The sequence below is a fragment of the Thermobia domestica genome, chromosome 2 (assembly GCF_964235325.1).
Source record: "Thermobia domestica chromosome 2, izTheDome1.hap1.1, whole genome shotgun sequence".
Classification (NCBI taxonomy): domain Eukaryota; kingdom Metazoa; phylum Arthropoda; class Insecta; order Zygentoma; family Lepismatidae; genus Thermobia; species Thermobia domestica.
The window spans coordinates 283,607,183-283,630,060 of record NC_137455.1 but is presented as its reverse complement, the minus strand read 5'-3'; the positions used below and the strand labels follow the sequence as shown (position 1 = coordinate 283,630,060).

At 35.5% G+C, this 22,878-nt stretch overlaps 1 protein-coding gene across 8 annotated transcripts in view; it reads right to left on the bottom strand.

Moving 5' to 3' along the window:
• Positions 1-22,878, bottom strand: part of mub (poly(rC)-binding protein mub) — a 334,826-nt gene that overhangs the window by 262,875 nt on the left and 49,073 nt on the right. The window contains exon 2 of one of the 8 annotated variants that reach the window (XM_081748787.1): positions 3,950-4,062. The exons of the other annotated variants lie outside the window; for them this stretch is intronic. The gene's annotated coding sequence lies outside the window, so the exon portion shown is untranslated. The remainder of the gene's footprint in view (positions 1-3,949; positions 4,063-22,878) is intronic. 8 annotated transcript variants of the gene reach the window in all.

Below are 22,878 nucleotides of genomic sequence, written 5' to 3'. Positions count from 1 at the left end.
CTTATTGAGGTTTAAATTGAGTCATTCAGGGGCGACCAGAATGGTGGCCCAATGGTCGTATCTCCGTAACTATGCATTTCCCGACATAAGCTCATATGAACTTTTTTGCTTGTCTACCCATATGGAATCCACCCCTGAAATTTTGCTATATCTTTTTGTTACACCCTGTATATAGTGATATGAAGAAAAGTATCGATGTCGTAAAATCAATAGTAACCTACAAGACGAAGTGGTCAGAAGAAGACTATATTCAACAAAACTGGAAGTTTATTATGCAATACAAAAGATAACTTGGAGGCTCAAGCAACAGTAGGTGATTTATCATATAAAATACTATTACATAAATAGCTATTTTCAGTATATTTGACACTGTGGAAGATGCCACCACATTCCAGTTTAGAAGGACCTGGAAACTTACTATTAGTTTATTTAATACCAAATTTACGAGAATATATCATATATATCCTAATGATCGCTTTCTACGTCTTCCATATATTTTGGTGTTTATGATATTTACTAAAATTCAAGGTAATTGGGAGCAGAGTGAACAATTGTTCAGATTCAGCAATTCCTTGGAATACAACAGAAAAGGTACATAAGTATCGAATTTCTTTGTATTCGAACCATTGGGAGTATTTTCGAAACAAGACGAAAGAAAAAAATATTTCTCGTTGAAACTGTACCGCAAAATTAACGACGTTTGTTCCTTTATCTTTGCAGTTATACGGAAAAATGCAAACCCCTAAAGGAGAAAGGAGTGGACTTGTGAAGAGAAGTTGCGCATAGAATTCTTGACCATGCGACTGTATCTTCACGAGTGTTTTTAATCAGTGAAGATCTCCTTCCCCCTAGATAGAAACTGATTGTGGACAGAGAAAAGAATAATTTCAAATTTAGCTTCCACCCGTTTTGTGCGGCGGTTCATTAGGTCATTGATTTATCATAAAAAGACACTTTCTGTTCACTGTAATGTATCGCAGATTTATTTTCAAATTGAATAACATATTTTCTGAGAAATAGGAATGAACGAAGAAAAGTTCCTATTCTTTATGAAGAGGATGGAAAAGAAGACTTGTTAATGTCCGTAAAAGGAAGGGTTCTGTCCCGTAGTAATATACATTTTTGCCGCGGCAAAAAAAAAAAAAAAAAAAAAAAAAAAAAAAAAAAAAAAAAAAAAAAGATCATGAACACTTTACTGTATTTTATTTAATTACTCAAATATTTCAGAAAAAAATAAAGCAATGTGATTCAACAGATTAATTACAAGATTATCTTATAGATACTATTTATGTTTTATTAGAAGTAGTGTGTGTGCCACTATTAGGAAAAGCGAACATACAATCTGCTAGCAAACAGTACACTTTCCAATGCACATACACTGCATAATTTCTTCACTAAAATAAACTTTATTAATTACGAGGGTAAGTCAAAAATTATCCGCAATTTTAACATAACTCTTCTTGCATTGTTCATACTGACCTCTGTCCAACGTTTATTTTATTATTATGCTGTTGTGATCATGCTATGAAAGTTTGATTATAATTCCTCCATTTGTCTTCCTGTTGTTGCAGATAGATCATGGCCGCTCCATTAAAAGTTTGCACTAAAGAGAAACAACGAGCACTGATCAAGTTTTTGTGGTTGGAAAGTGTATCAGGAATTATGACTAACTTCCAGACGAGGTGCTTCCTCATCAATAGTCACTCGTCTGTCGCAGAACCATGTCACGTGCACGATCAAGGTTGTCATCATTTGTAGCCATAAATGGTCGTCAGACCTCTTTCCTTGTGCGTAATACTTGTGCGACCATTTTTTGAATTTTTCAATCCATTCATAGACACTCCGCTGTGGCAAAACACTGTTCTCGTATTATGCCGAAAGTCTTTGATGGACTGCGGCCATTCATACACTTTTCAACCACAAAAGCCGGGATCAATGCTCGTTGTTCCTCTTTGGCGCAAACTTCTAATGATCTATCTGCAACAAAAAGAAGACAAATGGAGGAATTAGGATCAAACTTTCATAGCATAACAATAAAATAAAGTGGACAGAGCTCAGTGTGAACAATGCAAGAAGAGTTATGTTAAAATTGCGGATAATTTTTGACTTCATAGTATTGGCCAGAAATAACACTTTTTAGCGCCACAGAAGTTCCATAAATTAAATTCTCGAAAACTAGGTAAGACAATTTATCCTCAAGCGTGTTATACTATTTAGCTCGATGTTACTTACTGACTGATATGCGTTACCTTTGGACAATACTTTAATCAGAAATCAAAATTTAAATGTTAATTTTAGCTTATGTACTGTCGTGTTGCTAGTATCATCATAAAGAGTTCAATGAGCGTATACTTCAGTATCAGTTTCACCTCAATAATCTAGCCTAAGTAGTTTAAGTATAAATATAAATTATTTTTTCTTCTCAAAAACTACGCATGAGGTTTTAGTCACTCATACTATTTTTTCACCTTAATAAGGCAGATCGACTGATATATGCCTCAACTTTGGACACTTTTTCCTGTAAACGCTAATAACGTTGTAGAATTACCAATCAATAAATAGCAAAATAGTTTCGCCCTATGTCTAAAATTTGACCCTGCCCTGCTATAATTCTGTCCAAACTATGGCGATTGAACGAGTAATTCTCTTCAGTCTCTTTCACAATGAAATATAAAATTATACTTAAATCCATTTCGTGTCCTATGTGCGCCATGTATACAGCAAATAAGAGTTAGTGTATAAAAAGTTCGGAATTAAGTTTGGTCTATTATGACAGTGGTTTCCAACTGATGTGTCGCGAACTTTTAGAATTTTAAAATCACGAAAATGTAATAATCAGTTAAAATCAATTTTGACACAGAATATATCAGTTAACACCTCCGGCGGGAGCAAACAATGCTCAGTACTACATGGAGCCACTAACGACAATTAGTCCTTTATAAGAACTTCTAGTGTTACACTATTATATTATTATTAATAAAATATCAAACAAGTGTGTTGCGATGTGGGCGTTTGTACAGTACATGTTAGGCACAAAAACTTGGGAACAACTGTGTTATGCAACGCATCACTGGTTGGTCGAGGATACAGACTCTTTAAAATAATACTATGCATCACTAAAAAAAAGAGAATATTTCCATTTTTCGACCATTTTGGTAAATTTATAAAGCAGTTCCACGAACTTCCAGATAACACCTTCACCAAATCAAATGTATATTCCGAATACGGATGAAATCATAAATAATCCAATATGCTGAAAATGTCATCTGAACTAGTGCGAACAAAGCGTCATCTGCAAAGCTAGGCAGTTTTTATTTCGAGAAATGACTATAGAAATAGTGTTTAAAAAATATGAGTAAGTACAGTTTAAATATAAATTTTATAAAAGACGAGAACAATAAATCGACTCTTTATTATGATTATTTGATTGAAAGACAGTCTAAAACGTAGTAAGTCTTTCACGCATGAGATAGACTTAATGTCCCAAATTTCAGGGTATATCAGTCGCAGGCGGTCAGGCCTAACGTCATTTGACAGTTCAAGCTAGTAATGTATTCATTTTCATTCCATTAACTCTTTCATATCCATTCACTTTAATCACTCATCTCTTTTACCCTAAAAGGCGTTGCCGTGGGAAGTTATTACTTTTAAAATATTGTTTTCTTTTCGAAGTTCTCGAATTCTTTTGTTTCGCTAGTACCTACAAAACAATATCAATGAACACAACATCAAAGTCAATTTCGAGTTATTATTAATATTTGTAATAATAGTGGTAGTATTTACAAAAATGTGAAAATTACTATGTCAAATTTAACGATCAACTTAATCTTCGCTTAACTTAAAAAACGTACAAGAACAACAGTTTAACCGAAGTTACTAATTAGTGAAACTGGTGAAAGTACATAAGAAATTTCAAGGCTTAAATGCAAGCTACAACGAATGTACTTACTATAAAAGGGAAATGTCTCCGTCTGTGACTAACGCTAATTCCTAATAGCTAACAGCTGCCGCTCTGCTACATGCCTGTCTGATGCCAATAGATTGTGCTAGCATGGTGGCGAACTGCAGATTTAAAATTATTGTAACAATTTAATTGCAACTAAAAATTGCATTGTTTCAATTTAATTACTTAAGACAAGGTCTATTACTATATTTAGATTTAAGCATTAATATTAGTGTATTTCTATAGTAATGTATACTTAATTTAATTGCAACTCAAACTGTAATGAATGTGTTTTGCTGTTTAGACCCTATTATTAAGACAATATCCGAATTGATTTTAATTTAATTTAATTTTTTTAAGTTTTACGTCCCACGGTTATGCCGGTTAGGCTAAAGGAGACGGTGATAATGAGAGATGAATGAAATGGTGGAATGAAGAAAGTGGGAGGAAACGGGAGAACCCCGAGAAAACCCACGCACACGGTGTTTGTCCACCACAAAGTTCACTTAATATCCGAACTGAATGTAAGGTTGTAATCATTTATGTACGTTCAAGTAGTATTTAATTCGTGTCAAGCACAATACAATTTAGTAATTATGCAATATGAAATGAAATCTCTGAATTTCACGTCCCACGCTTATGCCGGGTATGCTAAAGATGTGGTGATGAAAAATGAATGAAATCGTGGAATGAAGAAAGTAGAAAAAAACGGGAGAACCACGAGAAATCCCACGCACAAGGGTTTTCTCTACCATAAAGTTTACTTCGCGCGAGCTGGGATCGAACCACGGACCCCATGCACTAGAGGTGAACGCTCTACCACTGAGCCCCGCGGCCCTTACGCAACATGAACACAGAATATACACCACAGACAGTTGTTACTGTTTACTTTTAAGACTATACGTAATATTTAACCAGCTTTATCACTAACCCCATACGAAGCACACTACCATTAACAGTTCATAACCATATTTAGATTTCAGCATTAATATTCGTGTGACAGCGAAATAATATTGGTGAGCAAACTATTTTTAAAAAATGTAAACGATTAGAACTTTTAAACATGATTTTAACACAGCATACAGAGATTTAAAAGCTTGAGTGGGGACAACTAGTTAGTAATAAGATAAAATTGTGGTGTCAATAATTATATAATTATCGCCTATTATAGTATATTTGCTTTATATACTGAAACTACAAAATTAGTTGTAACTGATATGCTTTAAAAAAATTTTTATGTTCATTACTACTTTCAATTTTATTTTTTGAAGTTTTTCTCTCTCTTTAATTGGCTTTAATTGGATTTGTAACAAGGTATCAATCGTGGAATAAAACACATGTCGGTATTACGAGTTTAATCTTGCTAAATTGTTACTAAGTTTTAATGTTCAGAACAGATAACGGAATTGCTCATGCTGCATTAGTGTAAATATATGTTACTCAATATCTGCATGGCAACAGACGATCAGAGTAGGGTTGCAATAGATTTGTAGATGATTCGGTACCATCACTGCAATGTATATAACCGTACGGAACAGAGATACTAGGTTTTCTTCCTTGTAATCGCTGCTGTGGATGGTTGGCTCAGGGCATTCTCTGAAGTTAATGCCATATTCGGTAGCCATTGTGTTCGTTGGCGCTGTGACGTCAATCCAGTTGAAAACCCTAAATTATTCAGAACCTTCTATGAGCAATGCAAGCATATTCAGAACGGAAGTTCATCATGACTAAACCATGTTTACATTAAGTTATTCTGGATACATTAAAATAAGTTTAGTTCAAACAGATGCACAGTATCTTTCTCAATGTATGGTCTTTATTGTTAAGGGCAAACATCAATCAAATTTCATGATTCTCTGTACATTGAAATTTATAATTTTAAATACTATGTTAATGGACACAGAGATTTACATATAATACTGTCATCTGAAATGGTTTTATAATAATAATATTATAATTATAGTTAACAAACACAAATATTAATATGTTTACTGCCACTGAGAGAAAAATATAGTAACTGGATTCTATCCGATGACAAGAAAGTCTATCAAGACTTGAAACGTTTAATTGCATTACATTATTTCAGATCTTCTGCAAAGAAAGAAAAATAAACGAATAGATTGATTTGGATAAGGAGTAAAAGTGGATCTGAGAAGGTAAGGGGACGCATGACGTCACACTGTTCTCCGTGCCTATCTTTGTCCATTTTATTTATTTATTTATTTATTAGGAAATAGAGGGACGCCACAGATATTGTTGGAGTGGGGAACGATGTCACCCCCGCGTTCCCACTCATTTCTACTCCTGATTTGGATATATTCTTGTAATTTGAAAGGAGGGACATGATTTTACGAACTTCGAGATTTATGTATGAAATAACATGTTCATGTTAAACACATCAATATATGCATACTAAAACACTAATATATATATTTCGCAAATCCCACAAAAGCCGAAAGAAAAATTAAAGAGCAGTTAAAGTAGTAATCCAGAGGACTACATAAATAAGCAAACAGTGGGGTTTATGAAATATATAGTACGAAAAGTAAAACCCCTGGATGCACCACACAGGGTGAATATTGTTAAATTTTAATGTATTGTATTATACACATCACACAGCAAATTGACATTAGGAACGAAACTAGAATGTTTTGATATTTTTAATATTTGATTTCTAATTAAGGAAACTTCTCTTTCGTGTTGGAAAATGATTTCTTTAAACAGGTTTAACAAAATCAATGTCATATTTCGTTTTAACACACAAGATTAGTCTTATTGTAGGAATGGTAACTTTTAAAGCAAAATGAAATTATGAAGAAACAGGAACATGCACGAAAACTGAGAACGTGGTATTATTTCACAATAAAGGCATGTGAGTGGAACTGAACCTGCAGCTCTGGTTACAATATTTCGTATGTTTAAAATACACTCTTTACTACTGGAATTCGGTGTTCTTCCTTTCCAAATATACAGGGTACATCATTTATCTCTAAATGCCATCATAACATTTAAACAAACAAAAAAAAAAAAAAAAAAAAAAAAAAAAAACTGAAATTTTGCACTGTGCAAATATGGACAAGATACTACTAGAATATATTACGTTGCAGTACTACTAGATTAAGTGTTGCCAAACCAAAATACAGTTTTATTTTTTCACATGGCACTACGTCAGGTTATTACAATTTACAAATTACATACTAAACGAAAACATATCACGTTTATTGTTTAGTGTTACAAACTAAGGACACTATATTATCAAAAGCATTGTTAAAGTCCGTAGCATTGCTTAAAATCATGTAACTGCTAGAACTTCTTGTCAGAGGCGTTATTTCAGACTTCGCTTGAAGGGGGCAAGAGCACCACCGACATAAGACTTTCACGTTTTGTACTAGTATATTAGTAGACAATCGATTAAAGTGAATTTCGGAATTTCGGAAACTCTTAGAAAGGGCAATAGCCCCCTTCCCGCCCCAGCTTCTTATAATCACAACCACCAGAATCTGTTGATGTATCATCAAATTAAAAAGAAAAGCAACAATTTTAAAAAAAAAATATTCTCACAAATACGTTTCTTTAAGCAATATAGCAATCATTACCTACGTTTCTCATATGTCTGGAATGGTTTGAGATAATGAATTGATGTAAACAGAATTATGATCGTTACGTCACGTCTTCTGAAAACGATACGTGTTATCAGATGTGATACTCATCTAAGCACTTTTTTTAAATAAAGCGTTTCAAAATATATAAAATTATCAATTACTTGTAACTTCGTTCCTATTTATTCGAAATAACTCATATCATGATAATAGTATTAGACAATAACGTACTTTGGATGCATGCCCCGTCCGTCTCACTTGCGTTAATATGGCTTCAGAGGCCTAATAAGTTTGGATGATGGCAACACTGTAGTGTTCTTGGTGTATTACAGGTGTTTGTTTAGTAGGTTTGGCAACACTGTTGATCTGAGGGTATTGCTGGCTATGCCACAAAATGTTCCCTTGCAGGTATTTGCATGGTGCGAAATTTCAGTTTTCTTTCTGTAAGTTACAAGGGGGCTTCAAGATAAATGCTCTACCCTGTACATAAAACGATAAACCTTAAATATTAGCTTTCAAATTTCAATATAAACTATGGTCTGCTTTAAGAAAATATTATGAACCTAATTCGAGACTTAAATATTAAAATGTATAAGAGAATATATTACGTTGCATAAATAATATAGAAGAATAAATGAAGAGTTAAAAATAGTTGGATAACGATTATCATCCACATATGATTATTAATGCACACACACGAAGATATTTTAAAACTTTCGAATGCAAAATAAAATATTTCAGTTCAACGTCCCACAGTTACATCCTTTAGGCTAAGTGAAACGAACTTTCGAATGCAAAATCAAAACTCACGAATTTTGAGTGCACGTTCAGAGTAGTTTATCTAGTATATCAGAATCTGTTTTATATAGTTACTTTTAGAGATCTGCACAGGTGGCGATACCTACGTCAATGTAATCTCCTGCGGTTTTTTTTTTCCTTGCGGATGGCGGATAAAATACAGATGGTGGTAAAATCATATTAATGATTAGTCTCCTAAACAATTATGTTGTCTTTCATTAAAGCAGAATTATCCTTTTGAGGCAAATAACCGCCAGAGTTAAATAGTTTTGTTGGGTTTCCTTTCCTTTCAGAACTCTATAACAAATATCAAGTGCAAATATGATTTTATGCGAGTTTGAGATAGATATTATTTCTCAAGGACCTATCTCCATTGCACCTTTGTTTCCTAATCAAAGATGCTCGTGTCTTGTTTCCTCTAGAGTAATTGAGTTACATTATCCACTTCACAATTTTATTCATATTTGTATTTGAGAGTATCTTAAGTAAATACTACACTTTTCCATTAATTTCGAATTTGTGCCCGAATGTTACCCATTTTATATAGGCTAGTTGATTTATAGTAACTGATTGTATTTAAAGTTTACCTTGAAATTTACTAATATACCTTAGGATTCAAAAAACTATACACTAAGTATTTACAATCATGTCAGAACCTTCTTTTGAGTTAATGTTATAGAGCAAACCTATATAATGACCAACCAGGACATTATTACCACCTACCTAATATAGTGTATGTCCACTTTTGGATAGTAGGACAGCAGCAATGCGGTTTGTTACAGAAGCAATGAGACTGACTGGTGAGAGCCTTGAGGCATGGCGCACCGCATCTGCACATACAAGTCACTTAATTCCTGTAAATTTCGCGGAGGGGGCGATGAGCTCGGATCTCCTTGAACCACCGCAGCACAACGTTGGCCTTGTTACAAGGAGCGTTGTCCTGCTGAAAGAAGCTTTTCCCAGCTCAAAATATGGCTGACATGAATGGGTGTACGTGGCTAGCAAGAACCTGCAGATAGCTAGGAGCCATCACAGTGCCTTCCACACGCACTACCGGAACCGCAGAGACTATGTGAAGTTTCTCCAAATTATAATGGAGCCAAAAATATCCTATCGTCATCCTACCTCAACGTATCGAGCGGTTATTTTGACGAATTCTGACCCGGTAATCGATGTGATGAAGGCAGCAGCATCATGATTTATCCGACAATGTAACAATGTGGCACTTGCTCTGCTGTCCGATGACGATGGCAAAGTGCTCATTCCAGTCGTTGGTACGCATGTGAACCGTCGGGTGCGGAGGCCAATATCTAACACTGTACGGTGAAAATTATACTCACACTCGTACTTCTTCAATTTTTAAAGACCATTGTTAATTCTGCCACAGTTTGCGCCCTGTTATACCAACTTCGAGTCTATGACGTGCAATATCTTTAATGAGGCGTTTTCGAGATGCTAGTTCCAGCCGTCTGGTCATCACAATCTGGCCCCTATCGACCTGGTATATTGTAGGTCTTCGCCGTTCTACGCACAAACATCACACTGATCGAGTGAGATCCCTGTCACAGTTTGGAGAGTGGTTCTGCTGTGACCCGTACCTCTTACGTCAGTCGAAAGACTTCATTTAGAAAATAACGGGTGGTCATAATGTTTTAATGGTTAGTGTATATCTGAGGAATATTTTATATCCGCGCAGACCTAGTTATGTGCACCAAAAATTATGTTAAAGAACCGTACGTTGATACTATGAAATTCGACTAATATTTTCTATCAGATATTTATGACTTAAATAGTCTTTTCCACTGCTCTAGTTGCTAACATGTGTACCTTTGGTGCACTGGGTTCGATTCCGGGTGAGAGCTCTAGAACTTTACTTTTACAATCATTCACCTTCATTAATCATCTATGTTCTTCAGCTTAAAAGGCATAACCGTGGGACGTTCAACTTAAAAAAAGAAAAAGAAATTTCACTTATGAATAAGGCCCGGATTTTTATGTAGTCCAAAGTACCGAAATATGTACATAAATATGTAGCAAAAATCAATGAAATATGTAAGAAATATGTTAAAAATATGAAAATATGTAAAAATATTTTTTCGTGTTTATTTTGTGTCTGTGCTATTTTCTTAGCTAATTAATATACTGTAACATATTTATGTAATAAAAGCTTAGCAAGTGTAAATAACTTCCTACAGATACGTACAAATTTTCAGAAGAAACAAATGAAAATATGTATAAAGGAGTTAAAAAATCACAATATTGAACATATAAACACACAAAAAAAAAATATTTATTTAAACAAAAGGCACTTACTTTTGGGACGAACAATGAACCACTAAATAATTTTACGCAATGGAAAAACTTTGTCACTAACTTGTCACTGATACGTTCAAATTTTCACTAAGAACAAATAAAATTGTCTCGTGGAGAAATGAAAATCACATTATTGAATAACAAAAGAGAAAAAAATATTTAAAATAACGAGCGCTTACTTTCGGAGCGCACCATGAACCACTAAGTATTTTATATGATGGTATTCGAAAAAATCTCTAACTTGCCACAGATACTTCAAGCTTTTACTAGTAACAAATGAAATTGTCTCAGAAAAAATGAAAACCACATTATTGTATATGATGAAAAAAAATCTTAGAAAAAAAAAGCGCTTACTTTGCTGATGCTCAATGAACCACTACATACTTTTCCAATTGTTCAGAAGCTAAAGAGAGTCGTTGGTCAGTCAGGATCCTTTTATAGGCTGAGAAAGACCTTTCCACGTCGCAGGAAGTGACAGGCGCGAACTTCAGCAAATGACATTTTTCAGGACTGATTTCATCAGGTGCCTCCGTTTCTTCTCCATCCAATATCCTGCATGCAGTCCTCAATGTTAGGTTTCCGGATTCCTCTTCAAAACTGACTGGAACTTTCGGGCAATTTTCACACCTGTTTCTCCCTGCACAATGTTGAGTTTCTTGTGTTTCCGTAGAGGTTGCACATACAAAAAAAGGTGAGAAAGCCAGCCAACTGTATGCGTTTTAGTTTGTTTTGTCGGCACATATCCGAGTGGCGTCTGCTTGCAAAGGCGATAAGCACAAAAATCCTTATATTGTTTTCTTTATTTATATATAAGAAAACAGATTTTTCTTTTCAGGATTGGAAGCGGTAACTGACGGCGGTTTTTTTTTTTTTTTTTTTGCATATTGTAGAGTGTACGATTTGGTTTAACCCAGCTTTCCCTCAATGCAAATCGGTTGAACAAAGTGAGAGAAAAAAATACAGGTATTTAAATAAAGTACTTTTTGTGTTATTATTACATATATAGGCCTATTTTTATTTGCGTATTATTTAAAGAAAATTAGCGAAAAGGAGCCAGAAAACTGAATTTATTTAAAAATATGTACAGTAGACGGAAAATATGTAACAGACTTCAAAATATGTAAAAATATGTAACGTGATTTTGGTTTATATGGCTCTTTACTTCGTAATTTGCGAACATTTCATATTTTCACCAGCGTACATACAAAGGAAAAAATATGTAAAAACATAAAAATCCGGGCCTTACTTATGAATAACGTAGAGAAATATGTTTCAAGGATCAAAATTGCATGAACAACATTCCACATAAATGATTGTATCTCATACAGAATTCATATATATACAAAGCACGTTTTGAAATGTTAAACGTAAAAAACTTCCTATCTTTTGGAAATTTATGTACGTGAAACAATATTTCTGGTTATAGTCCGCGTCACCTGAATTGGCGTGTGGCATTAGCCAGTAAACTCGTAGTGCCCTGTTACTAAACCTTCAGGGAGGAATCTAATCATTCATAATTGTCCACAAATACGAACAAAATCAATTATGAATGATGAGATTCCTCCCTGAAGGTTTAGTAAGAGGGCACTACGAGCTTACTGGCTGATGCCACACGCCAATTCGGGTGACGCGGACTATAGTTATATAGTCTCATGTGACGAAAAGACCTGAAGTCCAGAATACCAATGCTAGTTTTCTTAGGTGTAACATAACATGACAAAACAATATTTATCTTTACTGACTTATCCGGAATTAACGATTTTCAGTAACAGCTTCCAAGTACATTAAAGGCAACTTAAGAAACTACGTGTAATCCGGTAAGAATAATTAATGAACAATTATCTACTCCCAACAACGTGGAACAACAGTAAACAAAAATCGAATTTGCACCCTTCCTTTTGTGAAAGCTGTTATCCTGCATGTTTTCACCTCGTACCAACGATGTGTTATACTTTTCTCCGAAGCTTCCGCTCATCCGCTGGTAAACCACAGAAACCACATAGCCGATCATTTATTATTCATTACAGGTTAAGTTTCTACACAACATGAAACCGGATCTGTTCAAATTATTCTCATGCGTAACATGAAAGACGCGAAGATACATCAGGTGTTATAAAAACTCCATTTCGTTTACTTTTAAATATGCAATGTGGGAATCATTGATTAATCAAAATATACAAATAGGGAAAAAAAAAAGTACAACGAAAGGAAGCAAATTAGCCTACCCGCTTCATTCACTTATATCAGCATTACACCTTTCAATTTGTGCAAAAATAACACTTTCTTCTATTCGACGGATGTAAGCAATCACGTACACTGAGAAATAGATTTCACGTATTCGTAGAAAATGTTCTCTTTTGTCGATGACTACAAAAAAGTTTGAACACGCCTATTTCGCAGATTTACACGAAGGTTTCCAGGACGTTTGAGTTTGATAAGATCCTATCTTTTTAGAGCATCTTAGCTTCCTCAAAACCAAGAGAATGAAACTGGTTTAACTGCCACCAACTTTTCGACCAGTCTTCTGTAGTCTATGTAATGTATGTATGACGAAAAATCGAAGACGGCCCACTATGATCGAAGGACTTCTAAAGCAGTCGTATCTGATTTGCAACTTCCCTTTAATTTATAATAAAATTTGCGTTGCAAAGCTTCCGTCAAAATCAGTGGGAATCAAACCAAGAAGGGCAAAAAAAAAAAAAAAAAAAAAAAAAAAAAAAAAAAAAACCCTACTAAAATATACAGAAAAATTTGGAAGATATGCCCGGCAGAAGTCTTTCTATTGAGTACAAACTATTATTCACCTGCACAAAATTGCGCTTTTATGCGAAACGAAACTATGCACCCTACAAACATAAGAGTACAACCAAGTAGAATCCAAGCATCAAAATATTTAGACAGTAGTTCTAGATGCTCCCACTTATTTGAACAAGATTTAAAAACCTTACACACGAAGAATTTTTATTCGCTGACTATTTTTGAATATGCACGCCAAATTCATCTGCACGAGCTTCAACGAAACTTCCTAGCATGGCGTACTTGAAGTATTTAGAAATGACGCTAATGATTGAACAGGGGGGCCACAGCTTCCCTAGTCTCCCTAGTGGAATCGGTACCAAAAACATGACCATTTATTGATTATTCCCCTTTAACCAACTAAAAGCATTTTTATCAGCAAGCCCTGGTTTATGACGACTAACGCGTGCATTATTATAAAGAGAAAAAAATATGCCGCCAACGTTTACTGCAACAACTCGTAGCCAAGTCCTTTGACATCAAAGTCTTTTCCATCACTAACGCCACACCTCTGTAGGATTAAATGAGGCGGAAGATTTGCAACCATGGCTATGGATATGAATTCTGCTCCTCACTACACAAACTACCAGAACTAATATTAGATCCGCAAACGGATGAAGCTGATGAACTGTGCCGTCGAATAGAGCAGCAGAAAAGCAGAACTAATTGCCATCTCGCTTCGGAATATCCCACAGAGGCAAGAAATTTGCGATCATTTCTCTCAAAATCACAACTTGCTTCCCCTCTCTCTTACCACAACAATCCTTTGCATGGATATTTTAGTCTACGAACACTGCTATTGATATAATTTTCTATTATGGGCAAAACAACTACAAAGGCAAGCTTTCTCCCTCGTTCAACAAACAGCAGAATCGCCGGCAACCAAACTGATTTAGTCCTATGCCAAAGACTCGGATAGGAATAACAAGCACACAGTCCTCCAATAGTTTCAAAGTTGCATACATTAAAAGTGTGAAATTTCCTTTTAATGAAAATAAATTATAAAAAGATTGCTAAAATACTCGAGAGACCAATAACACAGTCGCATCTTAATTGAATTCCCAGGAATGTCAGACACTGTTACATTTCGAAAACATAACTGAAAATACTTTTATTATTAAAACAGTGGCGAGTTTTGAAGGAAGTCACTGCGGTAATATATATATCGTTACAAGCTTAGGGGAGAAAACTTATGTAACGTACTACCTCTTGCATACAGCTTTCTGAATTTGTATTAAGCTTTCTTACCTTAACTTCAGCCCTATACGATAACTATTTTTGGATCAAAAACTCCAATATATTTCAATCCTTTTTTTTTTTTTTTTTTTTTGTACGCCTTATATCTGGAGAACTATATATACTGTAGCTAAACCCGAACTATCACTCAACTCAATATGATGTACAGTGAAACCTCTCTAAAGCGGACAGCCGTGGGGAATAAAAAATTGTCCGCTATAGAGAGGTGTCCGCCTTAAAGAGGTTTCAATATTTTCTTACGTAAATTAGTAAATAAAGTAATATGCAATTAGAAAAAAACATTTTTGCATGAATCATGTATACATGAATATTACCAAAATGTTACTCTACCTGCATTATCCTTCGCCATCCAATACTTTATGTTCTAGGCACAACATGCAAATAAGATGTTATAGTTCTCTGCACTTTATATTTATCACTACTTATTGCGTTTTCAGTATGTCGCTTTAATTTGTGGGTTAATTGCACACCATTAGTGTCTTTTTTGAGACAATATGCGTACCCGCTGGCAAAAAATAACGAACATTTCTTCTGCTTGGTTAGAGATTCCAGCGGGACAGTAAATAATGTGTTATCTCAAAAGGCGGGAAACTGCCAATCACATTTGTGTCTAAAACAGCTTCGGTGGGAGTGGGATGCAAGCAAAAAACATGAGAGTGTTGTTAAACAGAGAAGCTTCGTCTGGGTTGCTGAGCAGGCAGTTGAGGAGGCAAAATGTTTTCACAATACTTCCTTGGTGACACAAGTATGAATTACTAAAGATGAATTTTTACAGTACTTTTCAACTTGTTTCTATAGAAAGTGTCCGTAGTACGGAGGTAAATAATACCTATAAAAGACAGAAAAGACTGTTCGTGTCCGTACTCGAGAGTGTCCGCTTTAGAGAGTTTTGCCAATATGTTTTTTCTTATTACAGTGTTTGGGGATTACAAAATATGTCCGTTACGGGAGGTGTCCGCTTTATAGAGGTGTCCGTTAGTAGAGGTTTCACTGTACTTATTCCGACAAAAATGCGAAAACTCGATTTAGAGGCCGTTCAAAAATTTTGTGGCCAAGATCGCAATCTTTTGATGCATTTTTTTTTTCCTAAAATTCTTGGCCAAGATCGCAATCTTTTGATCCATTTTTCTTTTTTATCACTCCTAAAAGTGTTTGTTTTCTTTTAGAGAAATTTCAATTTTTCTTGTCTGCACAGAAGATATATGAAACGAAACATACGAAAGAGGAATTTACGAAACTAACAAAAGTGTTTCCAATCAAAGATCAATAGCAGAACCAAAAAGAAAATGAAAAGCAGTCCATGTATTACAAATGACAGCAATGAAAATTACGATCCACGGTTAACTACGGGTTCGAATTACACAATACGTAAGTACAATATTAATTATAAAAACTCACTTCATTACGTTAAGTAAATCATTTTTACCCACCTGTGATCACTGCATTAAGACTGGATCTGAAGAAAAATGTTCCATGTCAATAATCCTAAAATTATTTTGTGAAAAGAACGTAAAATCCAACAAAGTTTTGTTCAATGTAACAGATTCAAACTTTGGAAAACCAGAACAAACAAAAACTTGATGTATTGAAAGAACAAAGTTTCTTGCTGAGAAAATCACAAGCACGACATTAAAGGAATATACAACTAATACGCAGAAAAAGACATCTATCACGTCAGATACAATTAAGCATAATAGCTTTTGTTTCCACCAACACCAAGGCGTTAGTAATTTATGACTACTACAATCAAATATCCAACAGTTCGCAGAAGTTCACCTGATACCTGCATATTTCATGACGCTGCAGCTTTTTTTTTTTTTTTTTTTTTTTCTAACGCAATATGCACTGCAAGTAATAATGATTCATTCAACTTTTGTAAACGAACAGGTTATAATCTGTAATGAAACTTTTCCATATTTCCATTTGCATAGTTCGGCATTTTGTTCACTCTTACCTACAATTCTTTATTAAATCTTACAACTAAAGTCTTTGTTGTGACATTCGTTATTCCTGTTCAATAAACTTAAAGGCTCAAATCTCGTGTCTCAGGGCGAAAGTAGGGTTGCGCAAGAGACGATATAATTTTTGGGAAGATTCGAGACGACAGTCATTTCAACCCAAAGATTTCTTGAGATGATATTTACACAATACACTTTCGGGACGAGACAACTATTCTCTACGCATACCTATCGGAAAGGGAATCTTGAACAAACTGAAGAGCAACCACTTATTCACTGTGACTTTCTATTATATACTTGTACACGTTTGAGCTGAGTTTTTTTTCTTTCTTTCTTTCTTTTTTCTTTTTTTTAATGCTTTCAAGAAACACGGAGGTTATGGAAAAGAGGAGTTACTATTAACGTGGGTTACGAATCACCGGAGTTAAAATCGAATATATAGACCGCAGTTCGTGGGTCCACAATCATGTAGTTTCAAACTTCGCCATACATGCTATTTCGCCTTCAAAGAGAGCTGGATTGAAGGACCACGGTACCAGTCTCCGCTTGTACACTTTGCAGCCCTAAGCACTTTACAGGCCCCTCACCTGCTACTACATTCACTCTGTGATGAGTTGTCCACTAACCAAATCATCCTAGCATAACTTTGATCGTGTTGCTTTAGCTACAAGACGGTTTTACAGTACCTTAGTTTTCAGTATACAAGATGTCTATACTTTATGTCTTATCTTCGAATCAGCTCCCAAAGGTTGTTGGAGTTGTTTTCAAGCACCCTGTCAGCATTCTGTAGATGTTGTCACGCAACACTTTGACTAGTAAATTATAAATAGTTCTGACATAAAATTTGGGTTTATTATTGTTTTAGAATAATAAAAAAAATACTAAACCAAACAAAACATAAATAAATCGTTACAACAGTCCATTCGGCTGGTATCTAGACTTTTGACAGGATGTCAGAGCAGTGAATGACCACAATTCCTGTTTCCTGTTCCGCACGGCATAGAATTCTAGTAACGTTTTCGCAGTGTGGATGGATATCATGTCTTGGTGTAGTTCAACCTGTTTAACATTTTGTCCTTACAATCCTGGGATTTCATGGTACATTTCAGTTAGGACATGAGCCTAGTAGTACGCAGCATAGATTATGCCGTTTCTCAACACCTTTCAGAGACGCAGTTTGCCCCTGTACGAGGAATCGGCCATAATCATGAATCCTTTTGGGAAATTCTCTATGCACTGCAGCAAGAACGAACATCCGCCCTTGGTGTTAACAGCTTTGTATGTAATGGCGCGAACTTTACCACAGTCTGAGATAATTCCACACCTCATCAATGTTTTTGTAAACGGCCGTAAGGCGTAAATCCCTGTGAATGGTGCTGCTGATTGTCGCCTGCGATGTGTGCCATTTGCTCGTCATCGCATACTGTGTATGAGGATTTTCGGAGGTCGCCATACGCCGAACCACACGCAATAGCGACGGGGTTCTCTTCACGGGAGGCCGTTTTCTAGTTGCTCCCATCGGTGAGGTGGGCCCAGGACTATGTGCATATTTCCGAATAATATTACACAATCACAGTGGCACGATTACATGAAAATTACGCACTTTGCACATTTCTATGATACGTGACGCCATGAATTTAGCGTTGGAATGGGCCAGGGTTGGCAAAAACCATGGTTTTTATTAAAAAAACCAAAAAAACCGGTTTTTTTGGTTTAAACCAGGTTTTTTTGGTTTAAACCAGGTTTTTATGGTTTAAATGATTTGCTCCATATATTCATATCATATATGGACAGAAATAAGTTTGTTTCGCCTTGATGTTGTTATTCAACAACCGGGTTATGCTGGAAGGGGTCACATAAGCTTAAAGCGGAATAAAAACCGCTTCTCGAGTTACATCCGAGAGAAATTGTCCTCCATTTGAACTCAGAACCAGGACTAATTGGCCACAAATCCGATACGTCTGCCGACTCACTCACGAAGGAATCCTGATAAAAAAAAATACGTTGTACTGATCTTTACATGCTTCTTAATATAACTGTCAAGAGTCATTTCAGAAGGACAAAAAGATAAACAGTTGCACAAGTGAAACCATTACACAGAATTACATATGAACAATTTCAAAGTACTACGGAGTACTGAAGAACTAATTTAGTTCAAGTTAGTTAACAACGACTTTTATTGGTCCAAATTAAAGAAATACACCGACTTAATCTGCATATCAATAAGAAAAGTGAATAAAGATACGAATTATTTGAGTCCACTTTGGCTCAAACTCATTTATACATAAATAGATACCAAAGATACTTATTTCACTAAATGCCTCTCGTAGGGGCTGTATGACCCCCCCCCACACACACACACACAAAGTACGGCATTTTCGATGTATTTTATCAATAGTAAACATTGAAACGAAATAATATTTAGAATTTTTCTTCGATTGCAATTACATAACAATAATATCAACTACAAAAAAATCACAAAATAAACATTTATAAACTTGTAAAAAAAAAAGTTGCTTTTGTAGTATAATCTTTTTGAGTAATGAATGGGGAATTTAGGTCTGAATATAATACGAATAATATACGAGAGTGAAACGTGATAACCTACAAATGTGTGTTCATCAAGATTTTACAAACACTTACATTTTTACGAACATTTTTTTGTTTTTTGGTTTAAACCAGTTGGTTTTTTTGAAAAAACCAGCTGGTTTAAACCTTGGTTTAAACCACCTTGGTTTAAACCAGCCAACCCTGGAATGGGCCATAATAAACCTATCCCAAAATCTCTTGTTTGGGTGGCATTAAACTATGCTCGATCACACTACTTTACTGCATGACTAACAAGATGCTAGGTCTGTTGTTTGCACTGTAGCAATCTCACGGTAATGAGTTGGATATACACGGTATAGTTGCACATGGACATCGGTTCAATACAAATGAATCAACCTCTGTAAAATACCAAATAATACTATCGACAAAGTGAATACTTTCAAATACCTAGGATCAACATTAACAAACCAAAACCATATCCTCGAAGAAATGTCGACTGAAAGCAGAGAATTCGGTATTATTATTGTCCAAGAATGTGGAGCTTAAAATATATAAAACGATAACTATGCCTGTTGTACTGTATGGTTGCGAAACATGGTTGCTTATTTTGAGGGAAGAAAGCAAAGTATTTGAAAATAAAATTTTACGGAAAATATTCGTAGACAAGTGGCACGGGAATAGGGAATGACGGAAGCTTCATAACGAGGAACTGCATGATTTATACCGTTTAACATTGTTAAAGTCAATAGGCCTTATGCAGAGTCGTTTTGACGTATGATTAGCACCATACTAAAAGCCTGACTACTGCAGGAAACATGTTAGTTGAACTCTTTGTATGGCACTAATTACGGGTCAGAACGATTCTGCATAAGGCCCAATAAGTCTAGGAGATTCAAGTGGGCAGGACATGTAGCCAGAACGGAAGGAAATAGGAACATTTTCAAAAGTGTATCTGGAAACCCAACTGGGAAGACCATTAGGAAGACCTACGCGCAGATGGGAGGAAAATATTAAGATGTAGCTCGCAGAAAGAGGAATACAAAGTAGAAACTAGATCTAGTTGGCTAAGAACAGAAATCAATGGGAGCTTTTGTGAATGCAGCATTGAACCTCCGGTTCCACAGGCTACAGAGTGAGTGAGTTTAGTTAAAATGCTTATGAAAGTAAATTTTTAATGCTCTCCCGGGGAATCGAACCTGCGGGCACGTGACTGGAAGGTGCTTGCACTAGCAACTAGACCACCTGACAGAGCTCTCAATAACTAACAATTACCTTACTTTCCAGAGTGAAGCTTGTTTAACATTACTTTTTCTTATATAATAATAATAATGTATATTCATGTTGTGAAGTTGCCGTAAGCACCAACGCACTTTATATTTTTAAAACTCTAGGACCTAGCATCTAGTGTTAACATGGTAGCTCATTAGTGGTGACATGTATAACTACAGTGAAGCAAACACATTAACGTCTTGTAGTTCAAGATTGTGTTTAAAAAAAAAAAAAAAAAAAAGTGTTGGTGTCTTCTGTCGGGGCATCGCAATCATTTGACAGTTTCTGTATTTGGGCATAGTTAACAGGGGCAATGCATCCTATGTTATCTTTTAGGATCTTCTATAGCTTAGCTCATGAATGACGCCAACGAAGAATTTCCTCCAAGACAGATACTATTGAAGTAACTTAAGTATAATACCTTAAGTATAATACTTAAGTTACTTTAATAGTATCTGTCTTGGAGGAAATTCTTCGTTGGCGTTAATCGCGACAGAGATTCGTGAGCTAAGCTCCAACAGATTCGGGATGAATAAATTGAACCTCATTTTAATTCCCTACTGTGCACCATAATCATAATATCTATACCTGTAGTTTAAATACGAATAGTAAAATTCCATACTAAAAATACATTTAATGGCGAGCGTACTTCGAAGTCTTCTTCAAGGCTGTCTAGTTTTAGTATGTAAAGTTGCCGATTAACTTCCGGTCGTCTTGAAATCACAAGTTTCCACAGAAATTATTGGTCGAAGCTAATAAAGAATTGGAGATGATTGAATTGAATTACTGGAGGTTATTGACAACGCCCCCTTCAATCTTCCGGATACTGTAGTCATTTACAACTGGATGCTTTGTGACGTCACTGTTTCCTGCTCGGATTCCCAGTAAAGTCCTTACTCAGAGCAAAAACAAAGCAGCAAACTAAGCTCTGACAGAAAAGAGTGGTAATCGATGGTTTTGCAAATGTATTACTCGTGGATTCACCACTAATAAAACATTGCAAATATTTTGTTTTATTCCATTTCACTTACCTCGTTCCCTCCCACCTTTTTTTCTTAAGCTCTTCAATTTTTCTTTGCTCTAATTCTAAAAGCTCGCTTGTATTTCATACATCGGATGAGTTGTAAATGACGAATAGTGAACGTAACAATTAGTATTAGAATTTGAGAGGCAGAAGATTCACACCTACAAGCAGGATATCCGTTCCTCCCCGCAAGTGAAAGTGGAAAAAGCACATGAATTTCATGCCTGCAACATCACTTCCGCTGCTGCTGGGATAGGGTAATCTTTATTTTCACAAACTCAGAAGTCAGCTTAATAAGCGGCTAATAAACAAATGGATAGGCCGTGCCGAAAGTTATACAACCTGTGATTTCTTCTGTGTGGATATGTATGATCTCCGAGTACGAATTGAAGCTATTCCATCAGTCGACTGTGATATGTTACAATATGTATAGCAGAAATCTGTCTATAGGGCCAATGTGTGTTGCAAAGTGCGTTCAACTTGAACACAACTGATGTGAAAAACAATTCTGACGTAAAACTCTAGTTTATTTTTCCACTCATACCACTTTTCTTTCAGTGGTAGTTGCGAGTATTTACGAGAGAGGTTATATAAGTTTCCGACTTAACACAGTAGATTAAGTCATATATCAAAATACTAACAGTATACTTTAGACGATGTTTTGCAAAGAATGCACAAACGTATTTCAAATATTTCTCTTTTGTTACAGTTTGCAGTGACCATGGCGAAACACATTGATTTTTACAAAATGTACGAAGAGTCATCAAATACCTCTTCTCAATGAATATGGGAGCGAAGGAAATTCTAAATGAATTGACACAGACAATGGCCAATGACTGTCCTTCAAATAGCACAGTGAAATCGTGGATAGCAAAATTCAGGAAGGAGAGGAGGAGCACTGAAGATGAGAGGTGTGAAAGACCCAGACTCACTGGTGACTGTGGGAACTATGAATCGTGAACACGACATGATCTCTGCCGACAGGCGAACTGTCTTTCACGTATTACAGAAACCCCAGGGATCAGTGTGGAGCGTGTGTATTACATCGTGCATGAAGAGCTTACTATGAAAAAAATGTCCGCAAAGTGGGTGCTCAAACTCCTAGCTGATCTTAGAAGCTGATAAGACGGAACTGTGCAAAGTGCTGTGCCGTTTTTCAGTGAGTGCTTCCACCTTGATCAAATACTGTGATGAAACGCCACTATATGTGTATGATCCCAAAATCAAAACTCAGTCTATGCAGTAGTATTATAGTGAGTCACCAAGATCATTTCCTGGGATTGTGAGGTGGCCATACTGAGTGAATATATCTGGAGAAAGATACTACATTGAATGCGTAAAGATATATGGATCTTCTGGAAAAATGCATAC